A 21442-nucleotide genomic window follows, 5' to 3' on the forward strand; every position below is an offset into this window, starting at 1 on the left:
CCATATTGGGAAGCCTTATCTATAATTATAAGAATTTGGTCATAAATTGATGAAGCAAAAGTTGTTTGTCCAGTCTTTCATCTACTCTGTTTCATTGAATGTGTATAATATTTCTAAAAAATAGTATCTTGTAATTTAATAAAATGAAAAGCAGTTTTCTTTCTAAAATATGGTGACCTTACTAGTAGGTGTGTATGTCCTCTCAACCAATTGAGAATGGTTATTGAAATGTATTTCATCATGTTTGCAAAGCAAATACTTTGTGCACCTCTTCTGCAAAAGCTTAGATGTTGCCCTATATTTTTTACTTTCTTTCTCCATTTTTTCTTAATTTTAATGTTGCTTGATTGGAGGTCAAACTCTAGTATCTCAGAAATTCAAATATTTTTTTTCAATGATTACAAACAAATTAAACTTGTCTTTGTAGTTTTTGCTTTTTTCAAGTTATTTATTTATTACAAACCCTGGCTCTATTGAACATATATATACTGGGTGAGTTATAAGTTATACGAAATAATTTAACTAAGGAAAATATTCAGCAAATATATCTACTAATTTTCATTGATCATATTTATTTATTTATTATTAATACTGGCCTAAAATAGGTCTTCCTGTTTTGTAATAGAATGAAAAATAAAATGCATATTGAAGCAAAAAACTGAGACGTAAAATATAAAATAAGTAGGGACTATATTCATTTTTCTGAAGATTAAATTGACAGTACATTGAATATTGACTCTAAGATACATTTCAGAAGTCAAATGCTATTTTTAATTGTTTGCTTATTTTCTGATATTGGATTTAATGTTTGTATATCTTGTGTCCTCTTATGTATTTATCAATTTAGAAAATTTTTTTCTTGCATGTTTATATTTATCACTTTTCTCTATTCTGAAACAGTCCTTATATAAATTTATCAGACATGAATATAAATATTTATGGATATAAATTGCTATGATTGCTTGTACACAACTAATAAAATACTGCAGAAATGCATCATATAAAATTTGACATATAGATATCAGATACTTAATTACAACTTATTAGATGAAAGTTACTTTAAGTATTAGATAGCTTCAGGCTCTTGCCATATTTCAACATACTTTTTGTTTATTAGTTTTAAATTCTTATCTTGTTTTACATTGTTAATTTACAGAAACATAAACTCCTCTTGTTAACATATGTTAAGTTTTGTTTTTCTTAAGTTTCCTTTGTGGTAAAATCAATTTCATAAAATAAATCTGAAGCACTTTTTCACTATTTAAGAGATAATCATTTTTATAGCCTTACAATTACACATACATCTTCATGAGAAATACAAGTTCTTTTCATTTTAAACTATTTTGTTGAAAAAATATGAAAGAAATTTTTGAGATATTAATCAACTGCTCAATAATGTCTGTATATACAGTGTCTTGTTACATAAAGGTATTTTACATCTCTAAGTATGTCATAGGTAAGTTTTTACAAATAGTGTTTCTTTCAAGATTCTTTGGAGTTCATCTTCAATAAATATATGTGTGTTTGTGTTTGTTCTACTGATTCAGTCATTAAAAACGTGGCCACGTTGGGGTACTGTCTTCAAGAGTTTAGTTGATAATATCATCCCTCGTACTCATTTTATTGATCTTCATTGGTCAACCACTTAGTTATAGATATGAAGAAATGCAACCTAAATGTGTGTCTATGTGTGTATGACAGGCCTATACATGCTTTCTGGCTAACAAGTTCCATCTACAAGGCGTTGGTCCTTTTGGGGCTACAAAAGACATTTGCCTACAGTGCAGTAGGATTGAAACTGGACCCGTGTGATTGTAAAGCAAACTTTTTGACCACATGACTATTCCTGTACTTGTATCTCTGTGGGAAAGCATGGCAAAAACATATTAAGACAGTGTGATAGTTATGTAAATAAGCTGAATAATATACATTTGGGTCTCTTGTCCATTATGTTAGGTTTTTTATCAATTGCTGTCTCCTCTTCAATACTCTCACATTTATCATTTCATTCATCTGCTCTATTATTATCATCAAATTTGACAATGACTTAGCATCTGTAAAAAAGTGGGGGTGGGAGCTGATGTTATCATATTTGTCCGTTGGTGATCAATGGAGATGATGACTTCCACCATATTGCACCTCAACAAGAGATGTATCCATGGAGGGGGACCAAAGAATTACAACTGCTCTGTGTATCTGAAACTATGGGAGTGGCAGTATTTCATCAAACTATTGCTCTTTAACCTTTAGTTGCAGATCTATACCATGCAGTCTTAATTGTTAGACACAGATGCCAGATAAGCACAAAGTTTTTGAAGTGAAAAAGAGCCGTGCACTCATCAGACTCGTATGTTCTCACGCAATTTGACTAATGGCAAGATAAGTCAAGATAATTAAGCTTTTATGAGAATGTAAAAGATTGCCAAAGTGGTTGAAAGGATCTCCAAATTTGCAACACAGTCTAACTTGTTATGCGTCCAGGTTATAAAACATTCCAGTTGTTTGCCCTGCATCATGACAAATAGCCCAGCATGACAAAGTGTTGCCTCCTGCACCACTTGTCCCCATTGCCTGCTGCTGTCAACTTTGAAGCTGTGGAGATGAAGGTTATTTATTTATTTCATGCCCCAATTCTATTGGAATGAGAACATGCCACTAACCATACACAAATACACATAATGTGTATATTTACATATTATGGTTGACCATTGGTTCCTTGAGTTCATCTGCCCTTTGACAGGTTTTGTTTTTCATCATGCAGAGTGTCCAAAACCACCCTACCATCTTGGTGGTGATTCCCACTTGAGTCACTGACAACCTGATAATGCTACAGGTTGTACTGGGTTACTTTCACCAGTAGTACTCTCAAGTGACCTGGCACACACACATGCATATCTCCTGGTTGTTGCTAGCACATTGAAAGTATTTACTTCATTATTTCAACAAAGAGAAGCTTAAAATTTCTTATGAAAAATATTGAGCAACAGAAACTGATTTTATTTATTTACATTTATTGGTGGGATGTATTAATGAATTGATTCCACATGTGTCTGTGTGTACATGTATAAATGCAAACATGGATAAAGTGTAAGTTTACTGGCATGTGTTTAATAATAAACATATTTAGTCTCTCTGTGCAAATGAATCCTTATTTGTGCTAATATGCAAAGGAGTAAAAAAATCAATGCTTGTTACTTAAACCTTTTTCATAAATAGGCTGTTAGCTGTTGTCTTCAGAACAAGGTAGATACACTTGATGAGCTATCAATAACCAAGCAAAACTAGTTGAGATGTTCTGTTTGTTCTGTAGAGAGCATTATGGTTTAATAACTGGTTTTATTTGAACAGTCGGACTAAATGTATGTTTATTAGACATCTGTATATAAATTTATTTAGTGTGTGTATGGTAGACTAGACTGCAGTTGGGTTATGTTCATTGAGTCTCATACACACCTATGGCTACAAATGGAAATTTTTTTTTTCATTTTAAATATTTAAAATATTGCTATACAAGTAAAATATTAAAAGCTAAATTACCAAGCACTTAGTACATTTATTAAGTCCATATTGTTGACATATCACAATTGTTGATTTTGAAGACAACATAGGAAATAAATCTTTGATCAGATATTTATACCAATATTTTACCAATGCAGGATATCTTGAATTTTAAATACAAATATATTTTAAATAAAATTTATCAAAACTTTTCTTTTAATTAACTCAATTTTAGTTTGATCTCAGTAATCTCACATTTTTTTTTTTCTTTTTTTTTTTCATGAATGTGGTTGGCATAAAGTTCAACTGTGTATAAAATATATTAAAAACCAATATCAGTTCATGAAACATTTTATGTAAATACCTAAATTTAAAGAAGCCTTCCTCTCTGTAATTTGTTAAAAATTTGATATTAAACCTAAATGGATAGATACTCTTTAACACTGACTGTTTTTAGGCAACATTGCCTTCTGAAGAAGTTTTCATTTTAGGTATAACACAAACCTAGTTGACAAAGGGTGGCATGAGTACTGATCATAAAGCTTAATGTGAGAAGGCCAAATTCAAATGATTTAAAAACCAGAATGCCTAAAGCTTAAAAAGCCAAATACTCAGAGCACTGAATTGTTAAGTATTTTAGGGGAAAATACTGTGGAAAATGGTTTTAAAATACATTTATGTACAGTTTTAAAAGGGAGTTTATTATAACATATTTGCTTTATTTATGCTATGCCAGAATAACAAAGGTAAACAAGATATAGTGAGCATATTTACTTACAAAAAGGAAAAAAATGTGCATTGCAACGATATGATATTAAAGGCAGTAAAAACTGATATAGCTTATTTATTGAAGGCTTCTGTTCTTTAAATTCTCTTATTATTGGGTAGTTTGTCGGGGTTTTTTTTAAGTAAATATGCTTCCCTTACCTTGCTTGCCTTTATTGTTTTGACAGCATAATATAAAGTAAGTGCTATCATACATAAATGTTTTTCAAATAAACTCTGTTTTAAAACTGTTTTGAAGATCATGTCTCTTATTTACCCCTAAAATAGTTATTCTGACATAACATAATAAAAAGAGTAAATATATTATGTATCTCAAATAAACTCCATTTACAATTGTAAATAAGTGTTTTTAAGGGTGTTTTTTCTTCTAAAATAGTTATTGTATCATAGCAGAACAGAAAAAAGTAAATAGGTTACAATGTTTCTCAAATAAACTCCTATTTAAAACTGTAAATAAGTCTTTTATGACTGATTTTCATATTTCCCCTAAAATATTTCACAATTCAGTGTTTTGAGCATTTTATCTTTCAAGCTTTTGGTATTCTGATTTTTAAGCTATTTAAATTCAAGCTTCTCATGTTTAGTCTCTTTGCAATCAGCCTTATTCCAAACCGGATAACTCTGACAGGGTCAGGATTAATATGATCAAGTAGGTATTTATAGTTTCAAGTAGATAATCACCATGTTTCCATTCTAATTTCCTGTTATAAAGAACAGTGCAAGTTATAGAAAGAATCATTCTAGGATTATTTCTTGTTGAAACTGAAATAAAGAACTTGAAAAGAAATGATAGAAATCTCTATAATCAGCACTTTTGTAAGAAGGCAATGAAATCCAGTACTTTGTATGCTGCAAAACCAATATGCACTTAAGTATAATTGTATTTCTTATCAACTAATCTTGAAGCCTTACTCACTAAATACATTTGTACAACTGTGATGGTGCATTTGAAGTTGCAGGCTAATTGTATTACTTACGTAAACTAATAACTACTTTGGTAAATGAAAGTAAATAAGGTACAATTTGAATGGTTGTGTAAAATTTTGAGAATCGTAACTTTTTATCATGATACCAGTATTTTTCACAAAATGAAGTTGAGTGTTAGAATTGGGGTGCAGCTTCAAGTAATTATGGTCTTGTGATTTGAGGAAATTTTGTTGCTAAGCCCTAGCCCACTTCTATTTGGAAAGACCTATGCTCAAAGTCATTCAAATTGTGACCATCCTTTCTTTTCTTCAGTTATAGTTTATCTAGTGAAATTGGTGCTAATATAATTAATGCTGGGATCATTAACAATTAGCTACAATTAATTATGCTATAGGGAAAACCTTAACAATGACAAATATTATTTTAATTATTTTGGCAACAACAGGAGACAAGTTTGGACATGAGTCAGCTGTAAAGTATAATAGGTTTCACTATATTTAACAAGGCAGTGATGAAAGAATCACTAAGTAAATGTATTATATTGTACAGTATTTGGTGTAGTGTAACTAAACTATATCATTCGGTATCCTTTTTTTAAGATGGTAGTGTGTGCTTTGAGAGAGAGATTTGGTTGTGTTGAAGTTCTCTTTACAGAAACCATTAAAATGTTGGAAATATTTATAGCAATAAATGAAAATTGGTGATCAAGTGTTGTGAACTCATTGTAAAAGATAATTAAAAAACTTTGGGGTATGTTAAATATGATTTATAGAGACTGGGCTTCATAAATAAACTCAGCTGGCAGAACAGGTAATGTTTCAAATAGAATCAGCACTTGATAAAGCAGTAAAGCAATTGCAAATATTAGGATAGTTTTAATTAAACGAAAGTAATTTTTATTAAATTTGATATTCCATATTCTGTAATATTATTATATGACTAATTTAAGATCTAAACAAATGTTAATACAAAATCAAGTATCCATTTAGTTTTTCTTGTTTAGTTTTATTCCTTCTGTTAACTTCATTTTGTGATTTTTTTTTTTTTTTAAAGAAATTCCTTCATTCATATATAGCAATTAAGAATCTTCAGCTGAAATTAATACAAGATAAGTGATCTCAAGTTAAATTCTTTATTCTAACAAATTTTCATTCTTTAATTTCACCAACAGTTTGTGAATTGTTTGTTGATTTGACCATTATAGTTAGAACAGGTTAATTTCAATGTGGATACATTCATATTTTAATTTAAGTACATAAACGTGTCTCTCATTTGACCTTAGATTAAACATCAAAAAGTAATTTAATGTAATTATCAAATTTATATAATATCTAAACTTCAAGTAATTAAACGGTTCATTGAATTGGAAATATTTATTCAGCACATAAACAGTTCTCTACACATTAGCATGTAGATTATACAGCAACAATGATTTTAATACATATCAAGAAGGTTAAATTTGTAGGTATAGGACAAGGCAATCTTAGCAGAAAAAATGTTAAAAACTCAGTCACTTTAATTAAAAAGAAAAAAGAAAAAAAACTACAATACTATTAGAGGGCAATCAAGAATATGATTATCATTTTCACATCTTGCTCATAATTGATCGCATTGAATATTATAAGATGGAAACAATATTTTATTTAAGCATTTGAAACTTGTGTAAATTTAAAGAATAGAAATTAAACAAAAAAAGGAAGAAAACTATATAGGTTTGTGTATTTTGTAAACATTATTGTTTAATCATCAAACAACTTGAGATAAGAAGTTAGGTAATAAAGAAAATACTTATCACACTTAATCCCCCTTCCCACGAGATACTTAAAGATTGAACTCTCAAGTAAATTACCTCAATAACTTAAACCCACACAACACATATGCATGTTTGCAAACATATGTACTTACACACTATTGTTGAATTTTAAAACCTCTAAGTTTACCTTATTCTCTAATAAAATCACCTAAAATTAAAAAAAAAAAAACAACTTAAATTAAAAGCTTTGGTGTGGTCATAATAGCCAGAAATTTTAAAAAAAAGCAAAAACAATTCTCACTATTTCATGAATGCATGAGGAAAGTGTGACAAAACATGACTAAGGACAAGAAAGTGGCAGTTACTATTTTATGTAAGATCACCAAGTTTATCAGAAAACAGTCCGTTTCTTACATCCTGATGTATGTTGGCTGACAAGTTACACAAATGTTCCGCCAAAACTGCTTCATGGAGATTCTTGAAGTATGGCCATATCCTTTTCCCTGTATTTGTGAATGCTTGGAATGAGTTGACTGATGACAAAACCATGAGAAAATGTAAAAGAAAAAGATGTTAGTTTTTCTCATGTAGTTGTTTGGTGCTGCATAAGTCCTAAGAGAGGAGACCTGTGATCAAAGATGTTAAAATTTATAATGATCTTTTTTGTTTTTTTGTTTTTTGTTTTTCTGCTTACTCAGAATTATACTGTTCAATATATCTTTCCTTCTTAAGACAGTTGGATGTGGTTTGAGGGAGATTGGCTGTTATTTCTAGAAACCAAGCATCTATAAAGAAGCTCCTGAATATCTCTAAACATATCTGCACTGTAATATGTCCTAACTAGAGTAAAATACTTAAATCACAAAATCTGGTTTGGGTGTAGTGGACAAGGCAGTGTGATTATAAATGGAAGTAAACTTCTAGATCTGAAGTTAGCAGATAGCATTTATCTGCAGCTGTTTGTTAGATTATATTGAAGAAGTTTATTTATAATGTAGTTAATTTATCATTTTGACAATTGCATATGTAACTTTTAACTTTGGACATAGGACAATATTTTAAACTTTGTACCATCACCATTACTATCATTATGCTTTCATTATGGCTACCTCTATAATATAATATGTTTCATTAGAAACAAACTACAGCATGCAGCAAAAGTAAATATAATTTTTAAAAAATCAACAACAAGCATGGCTGTGTGGTAAGAAGCTTGCTTCCTAACCACATGGTCCTGGGTTCAGTCCCACTGCATGGCACTTTGGGCAAGTGTCTTCTACTATAGCCTTGGGCTGACCAAAGCCTTGTGAGTGGATATGGTAGATGGAAACTGAAAGAAGCCTGTCGTATGTGTATGTCTTTGTGTCTGTGTTTGACCCCCACCACTGCTTGACAACTGGTGCTGATAGAATAAGTGCCAAGCTTTAAAAAAGGAAGTATTGAGGTCAATTCATTTGATTAAAAAATTCTTCAAGGCAGTGTCTCCGCATGGCCACAGTCTAATGACTGAAACAAGATCTTTTTGCTGGTGATTCTATTTTGCTATCATTTTTTCCTCCAAAGTTATTCAGGTTTATTGACTGCCTGTACTTACCTGCTGTAATGAAATCTTCTCAACAGTTAATTTGAAAAGTTGGAATTCATTTTAAAATAACACACACAAAAAAAAAAAAAATTTAAAAATCACAAAAATAATGAAACAGCCTGAATGTGTACTCAAAAATGATACTTCAGAGTAGTTCAATAACATTTTTATTCAATTAAACTGAACCTAATTGGTTCTCATTCCAACCAACATTGTAATTATTATTTTCTCCCATGGTGCAGCACAGCAGTAATTTACAACCAGTTATTTTGCAAGAGGACTTCAGGTAATAAATTATTTTTTCCATAAATACATTGACAGTTTCTTTTTCTGAAACTGTTGGATATCTTTGAACTTTATTTATATCCACTTGTCTGAATTTTCCTTTGTTCTTTTACTAGTTTCAGTCATTGGACTGTGGCCATGCTGGGGCATCATCTTGAAAAGTTTGATTGATCAAATCGATTCCTGTATTTATTTCAAGTTTAGTATTTATTCTGTTGCTCTTGTTTTACTGAACTACTTATTTATGGACTTATAAATAAATCAACACTGCTTGTGAGGTGCTGAGAGAAATAGATGTTCTCTCTCTCTCTCTCTCTCTCTCTCTCATGTGTCAGACTTATACACACACATATATACAGTTTCCACACATCAAATTTACTCACAAGAATTAGTGAACATGAGTCATCCAAGAGAGCATGCAGTATGACTGAACTTAAAATCATGTGGTTACAAAATGAACATAGCTCACCTATGCAAAGTGTGAAGAAAGTCTTACCTGAGTGAATAATACAATTTTTGGTTTTGTTTCTTTGATAATTTAAGAATAAAGATGTATAACTAAAAACACTTGAATTTTGAAAATGTGTTTTTTGTTGATGGTGTTTAGCCACAGGTCAACCATTATCAAGTAAATTTAATGATCAAAGATGATCCAGATCTAACCTTCCCATGTTTTTCTTAGATTTAATGTATCTATAAGTACATCAGCAAATATGTTTTTTCCTTTAATATCATATGCAGCATGTGGGAAAGTTGGCTGTTCCTACCAGTTTCGGCAACAGTGCAGAGGCTCCTTCATTTTCTTATATAGGTTAATATTTTGTATTGAAATAAAAATGTGAAATAATTAACTGAAAATTTAATGTGTATATTTACTGGTATATATCATTATCATCATCCAGTTTCCATGTTGGCATGGGTTGGAAGAGTTGTCTCCCATTGAGAACTACAGCTTTCAAAGACTAATTGTGTCATTTGGCTTGGTTTCTATGGCTGGATGCCCTAGCACTAATCACTTTATAGAGTGTCTGAGATACATTTTCTCATGGCACCAACTCTAGAGAGTATGAATAGTCCTTGGTGAGACAGTGCTAGAGGGACCTCATAGCTCTACACTTTCTCTGCTTGTTTAACCTACCACTTTACAGTGTGAACAGTAGATGGTGGTCTTGTACACAGAAAATGTAAATTTGGAAAGGGAAGAATGAGGCTAGAAATGGTTGTTAGAAATATAGGAATAGAGAAGTAAATGTAGGTATATGAAGGACAAAATTATGGCATATACATTTACAAAGGTGACTGAGGAAGGAAGCTGGAGAGAAAGAACAATAACATTAGAAAGATCAGGATGAATGGAAGAGTGAAAGGAAAAGGGATTATGATCGAAAGAAAACAAAGATAGAGAGGGTCTGAGAGAGAGGGAGTGCTTGTTCATAGCTAGTGGACAAAGGTAGAGGTGGATGTGAGATAAAGTGAGAGTAAATGGAAGTGGAGGAAGAGATTGACAATAGAAGAGGTGAACAAAGCTAGAAATGGGTGATGAAATCAGAGCATATGAGGGGAGGTTCAGAGGAGGGAGAGCACTAACAGTACAACATAGTAAAATTAGTGCATGAAACTGCTATCATCATCACTCTGATCTTGTGCACTAACTTTACTATGCTGTACTGTTAGTGTATGAGATCAGAGGGATGAATATAAGTGTGCTGAAAGACAAGTGAGTATTGTGAGAAGGTGGATGGTACATTTAGCATAATTGGTGGGAAGATGGGAGATGGTGAGTTATGACTGACAAGAAGGGGTTTGAGCAATAGGCAGATGTGAGGGTTGGGCCAAGGGTGTAAGGTGAGGTAGTCAGCAAATGTAGGCCTAGCAGGATGCGAATATTGCAGCCACTAAACACTGCCTTCAAGTTTTACTGTGGGTAGACAGCATATCACCAATCAGTACAGTCCTTTGTCATCTCCTCTGTAAGATGCAGCAGCATCAAGTCAGCCATCACCACCTCACCCAAGCCTTCTTTGATCTCTCTCTTTTGTGCATTCCCCTAACTTGGAGTGCTCAACACTTCCTTATGCTGCAGTCATCCTTCATGTGCATCACATTCTCAGCAGTGTAGTCTTCTCTTTTGTGCACAGCACCTGTTTCCTTTTATACCCAGTTTTTCTCTCAGTTCATTTGCAGAGCATACTTACTGGTATGCAATATTTATTAACTAATTTTTCAGATTTCTTTGTAATTTGATTAATGTTACTTTTAATAGTGGAAAGTGAATGTGAATGCATTTTAAATTAGAAATTAAGAAATGGTTGCATATGGTATAGGATGTAAAATGTCCATTACATACAGTTTATAGGAAATTGATTAACTTCCATATGAAAACTTATTAAAATATTCAAAATTTCCCAACAATATCTGGCATTAAATTGCTAAATAAAAATTGCTTCGGTATATGCTATAGAAAAATCAGCATACTTTTGCAAAAACCTCACTATTTGAGGCACACATTTAGATTGTTATTTGTAAATAGTATATGTCTGTTCTAAAGAGGATTTTTGTTTTCTCCAGAAACTTAAAATAAGTCTTAACATTCTCTACACATATGCACAGACATTTCTGCCATCCATTTTTATCAGTTGCAGTATATACTAGAAGCTTATTTTTAGCAATGGAGATATTGGTTTCTGCATAGATAAATACCATCAATTTAAATCCATTAGTTTTATTGAGAATAATGCACTTTACTTTGGTATATATAATATATATTTAAAAAAGAAAGAAAAAAAAACTGATCGAAAAATTCAATATTCTCACATGTTATTCCGCTAGTTCTTAATTTTCAAAACTTTGTATCATATCACAAATGTAACTTTATTCCCTCTCTGCCAATAATACTTAGCAAATGTATTGACATCCCAGCAATAGAAGTTGAAAACTAATCTTTTGTATTCTTGATATAAATCATATCAAAAGAATTTTTTGCTTAACATATTGTTAGGACACCTTTGAAATTAAGTTATACATATTTAATTCTTTATATAGCAAAGTTACCTGTACAATTAATGAAATTTTGATTTAAATATAAAAATACTTTGACAATATGAGTAAATTCTTGTAATCTGAGTTGTTAAGAGAGCAAATTCTAAGCTGCTTTACTTTATACAAAAGTTAAATATTTTCTTAAAGAAAGTGTTAGAACCATTTTTTGCCTGTCCAAATGGCTAAGATTATTTTGGAAAATTAACAAAGCTAATGTTTGCCTGATCCAGTAATTGTGAACACCTACCTTCATTTCCTTTTTCAACATGTTCAGCTCTGAAAGAGTTACTGTTGTTTATTCTCTCTTGGTTCAAACTACTGAAGTTAGGCAGCTTAAACTTTTCGATTGATTATTAAACAGCTTTAAAATATTTGAGTCCGTTTTTCAATTTTTTTTTCTTTTGTTTGTATATTATATACACATTTTGTTTCTATTCAATATCATCTGCTGGATAAGTTATATGTTAAGCAAAATGCAAAAAAAAACAAAAAAAATTGTTCATTGGTATATAGTAACACATTTTTTTCTTTGCATTGGTTGCTTTAATAGTATTATTAGTATAGAATACATTAGGCATTGATCAAATGTGTAACCTTTTCTTGACCTTGTCAAAGTTTTTAAAAAAATTGGGTAAAACATTTGATAATGGAATAAAGGTAGATTAAACATATCACTATGTTATGGGGTTTTTTCTGAGGGCTACAGTTTTGTATTAAATTCATTAAATATTAACTTAGCTAATCAATTTTAAAATAGCTTCAGTTATCAGGATTTAGAGTTTGTATTTCATTAACATATAGAATACTATTTACTGGCATCCTGTTGGTTACAATGATGAGGGTTCCAGTTGATCCAACAGAACAGCATGCAAGTGGCTGAGCACTCCACAGATGTGTACCCTTAAAATAGTTCACAGAATGTGACAAGGCTGGCCCTTTGAAATACAGGTACTACTCAAATTTGCCAGCTGAGTGAACTGGAGCAATGAAAAATAAAGTGTCTTGCTCAAGGACACAATGCATTGCCTGGAATTAAACTCACAACCTTACAGTTGTGAGCCAAATATGCTAACCATTAAGCCATGTGCCTTCACATAGAATACTATGATGATAATACAATCTTAAAAATCAAATTATGTAGCTTTATCTTTGCAAATAATTTTCATTATAATCATCATCATCATCATCATCATCATCGTTTAACGTCCGCTTTCCATGCTAGCATGGGTTGGACGATTTGACTGAGGACTGGTGAAACTGGATGGCAACACCAGGCTCCAATCTGATTTGGCAGAGTTTCTACAGCTGGATTTATAAATAAAACGTTCACAAGTGAGAATTAAAACCACACCCAGAATCAATTCATAGAGGATTTACCGTCTTATCAGAATATATGATACTCACATAATATCAATTTCTTTTGACAAGGTGCAGAATTTAGCTATTGTAAGTGAAATAACATAATTCAATTGAATTGTAGCCTTATCAGCTACAAAGGGAAAACATGCAGAGTTAATTTCTGGTGGGATTTCAGGTGACTGGAGCATTAAAAATGCATATTGTTAGTATGGCATATAGAGAAAGGGAAATGATTTTAAAAAAAAAGGTAGTCATAGAGATAATTGGAGTAATGGTGGTCAAATGATTTCCTTATAGGAGCAAAAATGAATGATGTCAAATGATTTTCTTAGTGAAATACAATCCCTTAAACAATTAAAAAAGTAAAACTGCAAGTATTTAACACAAAATCTTCTCATATGAATAAATAATAAAGTATGAAAATTGACAAGATAAAAATCAAAGTAGAAATCATTTACAATAATTGTCCTGTTTTCAGTTTTTTATTTAAACAAGTCTGAAAATTATACTCAACGAATAGAAATTAATGTTTTTTTTTCTCTCTAAAATCAAGAAAGTCTTTGAATGTAAAACTTTAAAAAGAAATCCTATTTTTACTTTAATTCCATTATCATATAAATTCCTGTTTTATTTTTCCTTTATATAAATTAAAACAAAAATTATTAAACATTCAAACAATAAAAGCTTCAATTTATTTTTGTTCTTGCTATAGCCATTTGTGGGTTCACTTGATGTTTTTGATCTATGAATATTTTGTGACTGTTAATTAACTCAATATTGCTTTACTTCACAGATTGCTATACTTTATTGCTTTCCTAAAACGTTAATTTCTCATACATTATTCCATTGTTAAATCAATGATTGTTATTGTTCATCACTTTTTAGTTAGCATTATCTAACAGTTCTGATGTAGAAATCTGTGATCAAACACACTGGTTCCTAAATTGAACACTACCCTCTCCCTTAGTTATAGCACTGGGATTTCTTTTGGGAACATTATGAATGAAGGCATTCAAAAGAAGGCATTAGTTACGGGCAAGCCTTTATTTAAATCAAAAGCAAGAATATTTTACTCTTTTCCACAAATGACTATTTGTCTGATTATTCTGACAATTCTGTTTTATTAGTTCTGTGATACATTTAGGTTCATGTAGAATATTAATTTTGTATCTTGCAAAAATACCATTTGAAAATAGCTCTTGTTAGCTTAGGTCTTTGCTGACAGAAATTCTTCTTGACCTGTCAATTGCTGAAGAAAACATTTTATGCTGTCAGTCAGCTAACTAGAAATAACAACCAAATCTCTCTGAAACCATATCCATCTTTAAGAAATAATGGAAGGACACATTGAGTATTGTGACTCTAAAAATAAGGCAAGATGATCATGGCTAGAAGATAGAATTAAACAACAACAACAACATATAAAAGTTGTCAATATGTAGATTGCTCATGAAGTAATGGAAAAGGTATTATGATACATAACTGCTTCCTTTCCAATAACCTCTGTCTTGTCATCATACCACTTTTTTGCAGACACATTTGTGTTCTTATTTATTTTTTATCTATCTTTCAAGTTCCTTTAATTTTATCCTTCCATCTCTGGTAGATCAGCCACATTTTAATTCTTCTCCAGGTTTTGTTTTTAAATTTATTTTCATGCCATGTTGCTATTTCTTGTTTCATTCTTTCTCTCTTTTTCTCTCTCATATCCTCCTCTTTTGGTGATACTTTTATCTCTCACTTTAAGAAATGATTAATCCTGCACTTAGTGGGTTGCAGAGCACATAGAAAAGAGATTGTTGAGACTCTAACAGTTAACCTCTTTTCTTATTTGTCATATTTTTTCTTAAGTGCAGAAATATAGTAGGATTAGTAATCGTAAATGCTTATATTTTCTGCTCTTTTCTTCCAAATATTAATACTACAGAAGGTTTGCTTTTCTATTCAGTTGTTACCAAAGATATATTACAGCATATCTCCAAGTTTCAGATCTTGCTTTGATCTCCAAATTTGATCTTCAAATAATGGTGATATATATCTTTATCTTTTACTTGTTTCAATCATTAGACTGCAGCATTGCTTGGGCACCAACTTGATGAATTATTTTTAAGTACTTATTTTCTTAAAACTTGGAACTTATGTCAGTTTCTTTGCCAAACTGCTGAGTTATGGGGACATAAACACACTAGAACAAGTTGTCAAGCAGTAGTAGTGGTGGGGAACAAACAAAGACACATGCACACACACACACACACACATATATGACAGGCTACCAAATCCACTCACAAGGCTTTTTCAGTCTGAGGCCATAGTAAAAGACACTTGCCCAATGTACCGTGCAGTGGGACTGAACCCCAAACTATGTGGTTGGGAAGCAAGTTTCTTACCATACAGCTATACCTTCACCTATATATATATATATAAAAGAGTTCATAACTCCAACTAAAAACATTTGTCTCCCCTTACACACACTTCCTGTTTTGACACACACTTCCTGCTTAACACAAACTTTTAATCCTTTTTTTAAACCTAACACAACTCTCAATTCTCATGCATCCTTATTTTTCCAACCATTATATACATGAATTACCATTGAACTTCAAAAGCTCAAAGACAATATAATGTATTGGTATATTTATTTTTTTATATATTATTTTTTTTACATATTTTTTTTATATATTATTTTCTTCATTTTGTACTTTGTAAAAAACATTTTCATTCTCCCTCTTCTTGAAAATTTGCTTCGCAATGAAAGCCGGTTAGAGAAATCTTTATTAAAATATGATTCCAGTTTAGCATTCTGCCTTATTATTATTTTTCATTTTTCTATATATATATATATATCTTTGATTTATAATTTATGTTTACATGATGCAAATGTTTTCCAAGAATAGAGCTAACACAGGGTGGTCTAAAATAAAGGGTAATGTTTACGGGAAATGAGAGGCTCTTTGTAATAACTGAGAATTTAGATTGATATCAATGATGACACTGTTTTCAAATGAATTTTTATATATTCAGTTTCCAAATGTAAAGTTAGCTTTTGCTAATTCATTTTTCTCTATCTAAATTTGATTTTCATTCTGGCATTGGATAAGCAAATTTAATCTTTTGAGCAGAATCATTTTTAAATCTCTCCTCAGTGTGAAATATTATGAAGAGATGGTACTTAACTTGAATAGCTGAGTAGAATAACACATCTTTAAATGCAGTGGAATTTTAACTTGTAATTTTAACTGATAAGGGGATGATAAAACTAGTAGAACAGCTGGCAAAATATTTTGTGGTATATTTGTTTATATCATTTTATATTTCAAATTCAAGTACTACTGAGGTTCATTTTACTTTTCATTCTTCTCGGATTGATTAAATAAGTAGAGAGGTTGTTGTTGTAATGGTACAGTGACTGATATCAGCAAAGTTTGAACTGTAATGATAAATAGACAATTTGCTTAGGTTACAATATTGTAAAATTATCAATATTATCTTTAAAATGAACAGTTTTATTTTTAATACTTAATCGATGAATAAGATACATAATGTTAGTTGGGGATGGAACTGATTGAATGTAAATATTAGACATTTCTTTTAATTTCTAAAATTTACATTAATAGTAAAAAAAAAATTGAATTCTTACAAATAGTTTCTCCTGTATATTTATTATGATTTACTGCTTGTAAAATAATTCATTTTGAGGAAGACATTAATATAATGTTTAACAAATTTTGATAAAAATTATAGTTTCAACTATTTAAATTTTTTTTTTTTTTTCATGTGACCTATATCTATCTGCCTGAACAAATTCTTTCTGCAAGCATGAGTCAGTTGAGTGAACATTAAACAATGATGGTTGTGTGTGTGTGTATTTTGCAACCAGATGCCCTTCCTGTTGTCAATCCTCGCTTGTTTTCAAGCAATAAAATATTTCAGCTTGGAAAACAGGAAATGAACATTACTTAAGTGATAGTGGTGCATATTTACAATCATCACATAAAATTAAGATATGGGTACACACACACACCCTTTTATATGATGGGATTCTTTCAGTTTCTGTCCATAAAATTCAATTACAAAGGCTTAGTCAACCCAGGGCTATAATAGTGGACACTTGCCCAAAGAGCTGTAAAGTTGGACTGAATCTAAGACCACATGGTTGGGAAGTAAACTTCTTAACCACACAACCACACCTGTATATATATATATATATATATATATATATATATATATACATACATTATTCTTTTGTTTCAGTCATTTGACTGCAGCCAGACTGGAGCACCACCTTAAAGGGTTTTAGTCAAAGAAATCAACCCCACGACCTAGTCTTTGTAAGCCCAGTACTTATTCTATCAAACACTTTTGCCGAACTACTAAGTTACAGGGAAGTAAACACAGGGACAAGATTGGTTGTCAAGCGATGATGTGGGGGGACAAACACAAAGATACACACACACACACACACACACACACACACACACATGATGGGCTTCTTTCAGTTTCTGTCTACCAAATCCACTCAAGTCATTAGTCATTTTGAGGCTGTAGTAGAAGGTGCCATGCAGTGAGACTGAACCAAGGACCATGTAGTTGGGAAGCAAGCTTCTTACCACACATGATAAAGCTGTTAAATATTATTTTAAGTCATAAGAGTTTCTTAATCAAAATTATTTACAGTGGAAATGTACAGATTATGAATCAATAAATACTTAATGTATACTGAGTACAGTACTCCAACATGAGCTTTGCCATGATAGATGAACGAACTGATATTCCAGTTCTTGTCTTTAAAGCTCTTCAATAATAATTAATCTTTTATTGACGTTAAAAGGAAGACCTGATTACTTATTCTGGAAACTCTTGAGTATTTTCTGATTTAAATAGAATGTAGTGTTGAGAAATCTTACATGAATCAGCTTGTATTTATAAAAGGTACCTCGAAGAAGTGAATACAGTTTCTTTTACTTTGCAGATCAACAGAGTATAATACTCTGCCTAATTATATATGTCAGTTTAATATTTGCATGTATTTCTGGGCTGAAATCCTCTTAGTTAAAATGGACAGAAATTTGAATTTTAGATGCCATTATATACCTTTTTATTGCCTGTTTTCATAAGAAGCAAATATTCATTCCTCTGCAATTTTTTCTCTTATCTACTGTTTCCATGCAGGGTGTGTTGTCTAGTGATATTCTCTGTATTGGTTTCCAAATAAATGTTTCTTAATTTTCTTGTTCTATCAATTGAATTCAAGTAGTAGATCTTGATAGACTGACCAGTTTTTAATAAGATATAAACTTTCTTGCTTTTGTAACTGAAAATATATTCACAATGTGAATTATATCTTTTTATTTTGTAAATTTTCTTAAGTTTTCCTATTCTATATACTCTTCATTCAAGTAATCTCATTTTTACTTCAATAATATTTCGAAGTTTCTCATAAATCTGTCCATTTTCTCTTTTATCAAATCCCTTTATCATATTCTTATATGCTTATATATTCCATTTGTCTCTACATTAACCAAATTTGTACAACATATATATTGCATATTAAAATTTTGCTGAATACTTTAAAATATATTCAACAATTAAAAATTAAGATTACTTGCTATATAAGCAATATTCTAACATAGATGAAAATTGTGATCTTTTTTATTATTTTGAATACATTTTGTAATTACATATGAGGGAATATTTTATTGAAATTTCACATTGTGTTTCTTATCAGTGTTTCCTGGATTATAAACGATTAAAACATTTACTCTTCATCTCCTTTTGATTTTCCTACACTAGCTTTGCACTCCCCTCTGCCTTTTCCCTCACCACTTCACATCAATTGTTTTGGCTAGAGTTTGTTCTTAGTTTGTATGTATATTAAAATTAACGTCTCCTGTTTATGATATAGTAGGTTGAAAGACTTTAGCTGCGATTACTCATGCAGACAGTAGATCAAAAACTCTTTTCAGAATTATTTAAAATCTAAAAAAAAAGAAAGCAAATGAAGATGATTGTGATGTAATCAACTATTTGAAATGTTTAGAAAATAAAGGCTATACAGATTGGAGTCAATCTTCTCTTTAAAGTCATCTGGTAAAAAGCAATGGACATGTTTTAATCTTGTTGGATTTCCTCAATAAAGCATATTCACTTCATTAAGCAATACTTGTATACGGCCAGTGTGTATAGAAATAGAGGGAATGTAGCAACACTTAGGAATATCAACAATTAGACTGAGGAGAAAATGCCTCATGAGAGCATTGTGTGTGCTAAATATTTCTTGTAATCTTACACATAAATGTAGGAAAATGAAAAAGTTTGATTAGTATGTGATATTCAATGCAATCAGGAAAATAAATGCCCTCAAGGTATGACACTTTATCATGTGTGTGTCTTGTTAGCAGTAAGCAGAATAGCACCCCTCCTAAGGTCCTTGCCTCAACCATATTGTTGATATTCATAATGACCATCAATACACACACATCACTCTCTTCCTCCCCTGTGTATGTATGATTATGTATGTGCATGTGTATATATGATTATGTATGTTCGTGTGTATGTATGATTATGTTTATGATTGTGCAGGTGTATGTATGATTATGCATGTGTATGTGTGTATATTGTACACTTCTATTTCTTGTTTTGCTGAAGTCTAATAAGACCAAAACCTGTAGTTGCTTTTACCAGTTGGTTTTTATATATTTCATCTGCATCATCTTTATATCCCAAAATTTCAATCATTTGATTTTGCTGTAGTTCTCTCCCTTTCTTGCTGTCTTTATTATTATTATTATTATTATTATTATTTATTTATATATTTTTTTAAACACTCCCAGAGGGATTTTTTTAAACACTCCCAGAGGGATTTTTTTGTCTGGAGACTGCATGAATAATCTTAGTTAATTGAACTTTTTCAACTCACTATATTACACATGTGAGAGACCCTATATTATATGTATTTAGTATGCATAATGCTCCGCAGGTATATTCCCTCAACTGTATTGTGTGTATTAGAAACACTATTCGACCATTTTTCCATTTTATCAACATTTGATTTCTTTCATTGAAATCTGATATTGGAATGCACACACACTGTGTGTGTGTGTGTGTGTGTGTGTGTGTGTGTATGAGTGTATATATATATATATATATATATATATATATATATATATATATATATATATATAATGTGTCTATTATATATGTTTTAGCAATCAAAATAAGAAAATAAATGTGAATTCTATTCCTGTACCATCTCAATACTTTAGCTAGTAATGTTTATTTTTTAGTTTTATATTTATGTTTAGTAATTCTGATGTAAAGCCCTTTGGGTTTGAAATGTGCATAAAGAAAATTTAGAGTTGCAGAAGAGCAGAGTAGACTAGCATTTATAAGAGTACTGAACATATTGTTTCAGCAATTATAGTAAGCAACTATTTGGTCTTCTAACTGAAATGTTGTATTGATTTCTGAAGTGAAATAAAATGTTTTAGTTCTACAGTTTGTTTCCATTTCTAAAGGATTTTCATACATCAGCTAGAGTAGTAATAATGTTGGCCTTTTGATTAAGATCAAAAGTATTGAAAACCTACTAGGACTAATGTTGGCAGAAAGAACAAAACCTTTTCAGTAATTCTGTGCTAGCTCAGTACAATGCATTTTGTACATTATAATTCTTTCATTGACATTTCTTTCTTTTTAACCTTTTTATTCTTTACTCAGACTTCCTGCTTTCTCTTTAACATTTACCATTCCACTTTCACCCTCACTTGCATATCACTATTTGTATTCTGTTTATACTTGCTCTCTGGTCCCTGATCAGCCCTGATTGAGCAGTTTTGTGAACAGTCATTCCAGTAGTGACCATCCTTCTTTTTGTATATCTCAGACTAAAATATCTAATGTATCCTTTGTGTTTTTCTTCTTTTTTTTTTAAAGTCCAAAGGGTAAGATATTTCAAGACTTGGTTGCTATGTCTACCAGTTCAAGTAACTACAAAAGAGCATTCTTTTCTTGATAGCTTGATTATATATATATTTATGTATCTGATGTTGCCAGACATAATCTAAGACCTATATATAAATTTTAGGTTTGTGAGCCCTGAGGTGTGAACAAATGTTATATGCACAGTTAAATTCTTTTAATACTTACCACAAGCATTAAACTTGTGTATTGATGCAAGGGACTTTCCATTTAAGTTTGGAGCCTTTTTTTAT

General features: G+C 30.9%; 1 protein-coding gene across 4 annotated transcripts in view; it reads left to right on the plus strand.

Moving 5' to 3' along the window:
* Positions 1 to 21442, plus strand: part of LOC106873750 (sodium- and chloride-dependent GABA transporter 1) — a 227901-nt gene that overhangs the window by 89359 nt on the left and 117100 nt on the right. The gene's annotated exons all lie outside the window — the stretch shown is intronic.

This window comes from Octopus bimaculoides, chromosome 18, assembly GCF_046866305.1.
Source record: "Octopus bimaculoides isolate indiv1 chromosome 18, ASM4686630v1, whole genome shotgun sequence".
Taxonomy (NCBI): Eukaryota; Metazoa; Mollusca; class Cephalopoda; order Octopoda; family Octopodidae; genus Octopus; species Octopus bimaculoides.